We start from the raw sequence: 7,888 nt of genomic DNA on the forward strand, positions 1-7,888 counted from the left end.
TTATTCCTCTAACCTTAGGCACATCAAACAAGATGAAGTTGATGTTATGTGGTTTGTTCATTTATATCATGGATGATAAGATCAGAAGATTGAGCATGAATATAGCATTTGAGGATATTTGGCCAAAAGGGTTGAATTTCTTAACCCATGGAAGGATTGTCTTTCTTTACATAATGTTTCGAACTTTACATGATTATGACTATCATCTTCCAGAGATAGGATGTGCACTTTTCAGCTTATTTGGTTAAGACTTTGAGATCAAGAATGTGGTGCTAGGAACAAACTTAAAGAACTAAATATGTTGAGTTAATAAGGTTAGATCAAGTAAGTTATAACTTAAACATGTTCATTTCTTGTTTATGTGCCTATCAGAATCAAGGAAAAACTCTTCAAATAATGACCATTTACCTTAGAATGTTACTTTCATCATTGAAGCATGATGACACCACATGATGAATGGTAGATTACTCGTGATGGTCCTTCCCTTTTGCTTGAAGTTTTCCTTGTTTGGCTAGCTTCACATCTTGAGCTATTGATGAGCTTTTTGTCTCCTAGATTGCACCCTTTCTTTCTCATTCTTTTTTCATGCCATCTTTTTGCTCTTTGATCTTTGACATTTTGTTGGACCTGTTGATTTGTTCATCCACTTCCTATGAGTGAGTGCTTTTATTGTAGATCTTGTTTTATGACACTCATCTTCTTCCTCTTTGTTCCATAGCTGTAGTGGTGGCTAGGTTTGTAGATTTATGCCAAACCATGGACATGCATAGCTTATATTCATTCATCCAATTCTTCATGAGCTATATCTTCTTTGCGCAATGTTATTGGAGTTCATCATGTGCCTTGCCTCATCTCTGATTTGAATTTATCTTGTGACTTAGGCAAACTGAATTAAGAGTTTCTTGTAGGGGTTAGTCCAACAAAATATCCAACATCTACTAAAGCATACCATCGGCTAAAAAATCAACCTAGACACCATGTTTAATTTGATTTAGGAAGATATTTTAACCTAAGCACCATGCTTAATTAAAAAGCCTTTGGAAGTAAAATCAGCACACCTTTTGGTTCAAGAATCAAACTAGACACCACATCTAATTTAATTTAGGAAAATAGTTTAAACTAATCACCATGCCTAATTTAAAAGGTGTATGAAAATACTTCAAAACCTAGGCATATACTATAGCAAACAAAGGTAGCATAAAAGCATTATAGAGGTTCACTCAAATGGAGATGAAAGAGCATGATTGTTATTTAACAAATTGAGCATGTCTTAAAGGTGGAGACAACCAAAATAATTTAGTAACATGGCAAGAGATGTTTTTAGGCAAGTCTATCCCCCAGCTTGAATTTTGTAGCAAAATCAAGTTTGGATGGGTGTGATTCAATGTTGCATGATGATTGGTTGGACTTACCTTATGTTGTCATCCTTCATTCTTTTTGCTTCAAACCTAGAAAGGTTTGTGGCAAAAATACCCGAAGGAATATTTTTACAATTATATTTCTATGCTCACTTCACAAGGGCATTATAGCGAAACGTGAAAGCTCATTTTATCTTCCAAAAGCTCATCCTTGGGAAACCTTCGAATTGTGCTTCAAATTGGTGAAGTGGTTTCCCCTGCAACACCAACCTATGTGTACCTATCTTAAGATTCATGCCAACAACACAATGAGATCTGCAATATTTATGATATACAAACGCGTCTACAACCACCCTTTCAAAAATTTTGTGAACAGGAAGTATGAGGGGGTTGAAGATCTCATGTGTGGCAATGTTGGAGAGACCAATTAATTCAGTAGTTTTCTCATGTAAGCATGGATTTGATGAGGTGTTCATAAAGTGGCTTCCATGCTTGTTGATGTAATCTTCCTTTTTACGCTCCAAGGTCGATTCTTCATGAATATCCAAAATTTCCCTTGGATTGGTGACTGTCAGGTTGATCTTGTCTAGGGCCTCCTCTAAACTCATATGAGTCATGTTTATTAAGGAGATTGATTTAAGCTCACCGTTTGGATCTACACTAGGGTTAGATTCTACCCTTAAGGTTTTGGCCTTGTCCATCCATTCAATGGCATAGGAATTCTTAACATCCTCTAGCCATTGTCGTGGCTCTTCTTGGTCATCCTTGTAGTCTTCATGATTCCTATGCTTTGGTTGTCTTATTGGATTTCTAGGATCATCATGAGACTTAGGAGAAAGAGCATCAGGGGATTTATTAGGGTTAAGGATGGGTTTAGAGATGGATTCAGAACTTATATCGGTTGTGAGCATAGATGGGGAGAAGATAAGATTGGTTTCTAAATGACTTGGCTATCCTTCTATGGCATCACTTGACATGCCACCCTTAAGTTTTTCTAGATGTTCCCTAAAGGAATTTGATTTAGGACGCTTTGTAAGAGATCTCTTCTTGAGAGGATTATATTCACTCGAAGGTCTCTTATGTAGCAAAAAGTTTAAACTTTTCCCAAAATTAGCATAAAAAAGATCATTCTTAGTTTCAAAAGGGAATTCCAAAGGTTGAATTTCTTCTTCCCTTGGAGGATTTTGGGGTATTGATGGTTTAGGATTGATAGCTAAATCTTGGGATTGGAGTGGTTGTAATTTGGCTATCAAAACTTCCTCTTCTTGATTGGGAGATGATTCCTTTTCTTCCTTGGGGAGTTCATCATGAATGCTAGTGTAGGGAATGCGTCCAATAATTTTGTCAAGGATAGTCCTTGCCTTACTAGCAGACAAATGAAGGAAAGCTCCTCTAGAGGCCGAATCAAAGAATTTCATGTAATCCTTGCTAAGACCCATGTAAAAATGTTGAAGAAGGGTCTTGAATGGCAAGGTTAGGGCCAGTTGTGATGAAGTCATTAAAACGAGTCCATGACACACCAAGAGATTCTTGTTCTTTTTGTTTAAAAGATAGAACCTCTTTTTGAAGGCTAACCACTCTAGAGATGGGAAAGAAAGCTAAACAAAATTTAGAGCATAGTGTTTCCCAATCTCCTTGCATACTTCCTATGGTTTATCTATACCATCATTTAGCTCTTCCCATCAAAGAGAACGGAAGCAACTTCCATCGCAAGGTTTTGTCAGACATGCTAGTGATATGCAAGCATGAACTGGTTTGTTCAAACTCTCGTGGGTGTGAGTATGGGTTTCCATAGCCTTCTCCTAGGAAGGATTGTTCTTGAATCAATTTTATTAAACATAGGCACAACTCATAACCAGGTGTTAGGATGGGCTCTGAAGATTTTGGTGGCTCTAGGCTTGTGCTCGTGGGTTTAGCATATTGATATATAGGTGTATTATCCATGCTAAAAGAAGAATTAAAACAAAAGATAAAAAGTTAAGCTAGGTTCGTAGTTAATTCAGCAACTGTTTCTCCAGCAACGGTGCTAGAAAGCTTGTCGGTATTTATTAACGCACATAGATAAATCCGCAAGGGCACATATATCGTTGTAGCTTTCACCCAGAAGTATTCCAAGTATCGTATCCATAGGAAAACGTGTGAGATTAACTACAATCTAACTTAACCACGGGTAGCAACAAGGCTAAGGATAAATGAGAGCGTAGAGAGGATAACTAAGGTTCTCTAGTTCTGACTTCAGTAGGCTATGTATTTTACTATTCAACTAGGGACATTAGTAGGGAAAGACACTAGTAGAGGATGCTTTTTTTCATAACCGGGTCCTACTTGGCCTACAAATGGGAGGTGGACTACAGAGGACTCAACGAGAGTGTCACACTTGTAGTCTAACGCTACCTTGCGATCTACTACCAGTTCGCAATGTAGGGTGCATCCATGATTAACCCAAGTCTAAGCACCACGCTTACACTTATGATTAGTACTTTACTGCCTCTAGAACAAGAATAAAGCACTCAAAAGAGTCATAAACCTAATGAACAATATAAATAAAATGCTTACTTAAATGAGATGTTGATTACCAGAGAAATCTTAGAAGCAAGCTCAAGTAGAACTTGGTTCCACCAAGGTACAAGCCATAGAGAGAGCACCGATAGGCTGACATTTCCTCTAAACTCTTCCCTCACACTCTATCTCACTATTATTAACAAGACTAGATCCTTTGGAGGACTAATCTTCTCTTGATTATTGGCTTTGATCCTGATGAGGAAAATATGAATTAGGGTTTTAGGATGGCTCTGCTGGAGGAGGTACAAGGCTATATATATAGGGGGTAGCACAATTCTAGACCCTTGGATCAAATAGACTTAAAAGGACAACGTAGATGCAATCTAGAAAGCGGTGGAGAACCAACTTTTGAAGGGGAGGCTGACCAGGGGGGTCCACAGGCTAGGCAACCTATAGGTGGGGTCGGCCTACCCCACCTGGAAGCCCCCTTGGCCTTTGCTGTAGTGTGTAACATCCTAAAATTTGCATCATTTCAAAATAGGTGAAATTGATTTATTTATGCATTTTGTGAGCATTCAAACTTAAGGAAATAATAATTTTATGAAATTAAAATCAAATATAAGGCTAGATACATGTTGATGTATTCATGTTGCTGCATATTTATTTTTGTGATGATTGGTTTTGATCAAAACTAAAAAGGAATTCAAATTCTTTTGAAAATGGATTTGGAAAATTATTTCTGAAAATAAAATGACAAAGGAATTCATCTCTCCCTCCCTTCTTCATTTTGGCCAGGTGGCCCATCCATCCAGCACCGACCCGGTCTACCGCTCTTTGGTGCAGCACGCACCCACAGCCCACATCGGCCTATCGGCCTAGCCCAACACAGGCATGCCCTAGCTCTCTCCCCCCGTCTCGCTAACGCACAGGGTCCACCTGTCATAGCTTCCTTCTACCTCGCGCCGTCCCCAACCTCCCGCTGAAGATGGGAGAATTTCTTCCTTATCCAGATGTCATTGTAGCTTATCCCGCCGCCCTGCGCTCAAGCTTCTCGGTGTCGTTGGCCTCCCGCACGTGTGCCTGGGTGCTCTACTTAAGCCTCCCCCCTCGTACTCTCTTTTCCCATCCACCGAGCATGCAGCTCCGCCTACAACCCTAGCTCGCTACCGCCGATGCCACGCCCATCATTGGGAGCCCCTGTGCCATCTCCAATCCCTTGCCGCTCATCGTTACGAGGTGAAGGATCTGTCTAGCCCCTCCCTTTGATCTCTACCACACTCTGGAGCCTATTAACCCTCGTCGAACTTCGTAGGGAGCCTCCGTCCGCCATTTCGAGCCGATCGCCATCTTTGACTCGTCTTTGCCTTCATTTTTCACGTGGTGAGATCCCTATTTCCTCCTCTTGCTTCCCATGCATTTCTTGAGTCAAATCATGGCTGCTAAGGCTGGTCTCACACGCACCGGTGAGCTTTTCTCACCGTCGGCCATGTCCGTCACCTCACTGGCTTCTTTCCCCGGCCACGTTAAACAACGGGGTGAGGTCGCCTTCATCCCTGCTATCTCCCTATGATTGCGGTTCATCAAATCATGGCCCATAGGGCCCTATTTCATGCACGCCGGTGAAGTCTCGCTGCTAGCCATGGCTGCGCTGCCACCGAACCCTATTCCGGCTGGTGCTCATCTCTCTCTCCATTCTAATCTGGTCCGTCCAAACCGGATGTAATGGATCATATTCATCCATAACCCTTCGCATGGAAAAATTGATAAAGAGACCCTCAGTTTCTTTATAATTGCGCCAGCAGTCCTCGGCCGGATTCAAAAAACCTGAATTTTGAATTATTTTATTATGAAAATAGTTCGCGTTATTTACGGTTTTGCCATCCAGAGCCACTTTCACCATATTTTGCTCGTTTTAGATCCGATTTGATCCGTTCAAGTTGCGTTAGGTTTGTAGTTACATAATCTACATGTTTATGGTACTTTTAATCATGTTTTCCACTTTTAAAATTCATGGTTAGAATTAATCTATTATACTACTATAGGAAATTTTGTTTAACTCATAACTTTCATTTTTTAGCTTCGATTCTCATGATCTTCGTGTCTATGTGTTCTGAGCAAGACAGATTCATTTTATAAACCTTTTATCTTGTTTTATCTCTATTTCTATACTATTCTATTCTGTAGTCTTTGTTTGCTATTCATGATTGCTCGTGGATGCTTGTATGTTGATGTGATGATCGAGTATAGATGGTGAGCAATTCGCGGGTGATCAAGAGTACTACTTTGATGACCAAGACCAGCAGGGAAACTCTGAGAAAGGCAAGTATAGCATGGGATCTCCTTGTCCTATTCACCATTTAATTATTTAGTCATGTGCATGTGTCTAATTTGATACCTGTAAGGATCTCCTAGTTATTGTTACCTAGTACCTTGATTACCGATGGGTTATACCTGCATATGGGTAGCTGCTAGCACTCAAATTAACTATACATGATCTAAATAATGATGAATGGTTCTATGGAATGAATGGTAAAACTTGCTCTTAGCAACTGGACGATAGGGTGAGAGAGCAATTGGCTTTTGTACAAGATGCTCTTGGCCCTCCCTAAGAACTTATCTGTTGGCAAAAGCTAGGACATATAGTACAACTGGGGGTGCCACATAGCTCTGGTTTTAGCTTAGTAGCAGGACCTTTTCTAGCTTGTTAGTAGTTACTCAAAAGGGTGCAAATGGGGCCTACTGAGCTGAGTATAGTGCGACCTCTGTCCCTATATGTATAGCCTGCGCGGAATGTGCCATTTAGAAGGGGGCTCTATATTCCCTTGCCGGGAAACCTAGTGGCTACAAATTTGTTAGGGAAACCTTTGAAAGGCTTCATAGTGAACCCTACCGACCTCCCTAGGAAGGGGGTTAAGAGACTAGCTACCTCGGGTGAAAGGGTAAATCATGGCTCACGGTGAAAGTATACAAACTCTGCAGAGTATTAAAACTGGTATATCAGCCGTGCTCACGGACATAAGCGTCCAAAAAAACTAATGGAATAGTTGCTCACTTGATGATGATGTTATTAATGATGATAATTCTAATGATGACTATTACTCATGTTTATGATCATGTGGTTTAATTGGGGCTTGAGCACATCTAAATGCTAATATAGTGCTAAAACTTTGACTTACCATAGTAAACTAGTGTCAGCCTCCTGAGCTTCATAAACCCATGTTATTCTTGTTGAGTACGAGATGTACTTATGTTTATTTATTTTCATTATTTGGATCAAAATCCTAGATGGGTAACTGATGGCAATGGTTATGAGGACTACCTTGAGGATTACTAAACTTGTGCTTCACCAGTCGATGTCGTGTGGAGTTTGAGGCTCTCATGGGGAGTAGTTATCTAGTTCTTCCGCTTTCATGACAGACTTGATATTATTGTAATGAATTATTGTTCGTGATGTAATAAACACTATAATGATACTTTGTAATTTGTCAGCTTATGTGTGTGACTGATCTCTAGACGCATGTAAGATTTATGCATCCCATTTTATCCTTAAAATCGGGTATGACAAATTGGTATCAAAGCCGACTGTAGGACGCAAGCCTAGTTAGAGATGGTTGTTTTAGCATCTTTTGCTTCACTTATTCCTGTTTACTACCTCAGTCTTGTTATTTGCTAAAATTATTATGCTTCTTTCACTTTATTCCATTATTAAAATTTATTGCTTCTAATTCATCTCAATCTAAATCTATAGATGTCTCGTGCCAAGAAGACCGCTCGCATCAGCACCAGAGGCTACTACCCAGCGCTTGCACTGTTTGCACCCCAGGTGCCATAGGAGGAGGTCGTGGTCATCTCAGATGGTGAGGAGGTTCCCGTGCTTGAGGAGGACCCCATGCTCGTGGAGGACATCACTGAAGAAGATGAAGAGGAGTGGGTCACCTCACCAGCGCCTGAGCCACTTCTAGAGGAAGCGGTACAGGTGCTAGCACCAGCGGCTCTAGAGGTGGAGGATGAGCCGGGTTGGACCAGCA

Source organism: Miscanthus floridulus, chromosome 4 (genome assembly GCF_019320115.1).
Source record: "Miscanthus floridulus cultivar M001 chromosome 4, ASM1932011v1, whole genome shotgun sequence".
Lineage (NCBI taxonomy): Eukaryota > Viridiplantae > Streptophyta > Magnoliopsida > Poales > Poaceae > Miscanthus > Miscanthus floridulus.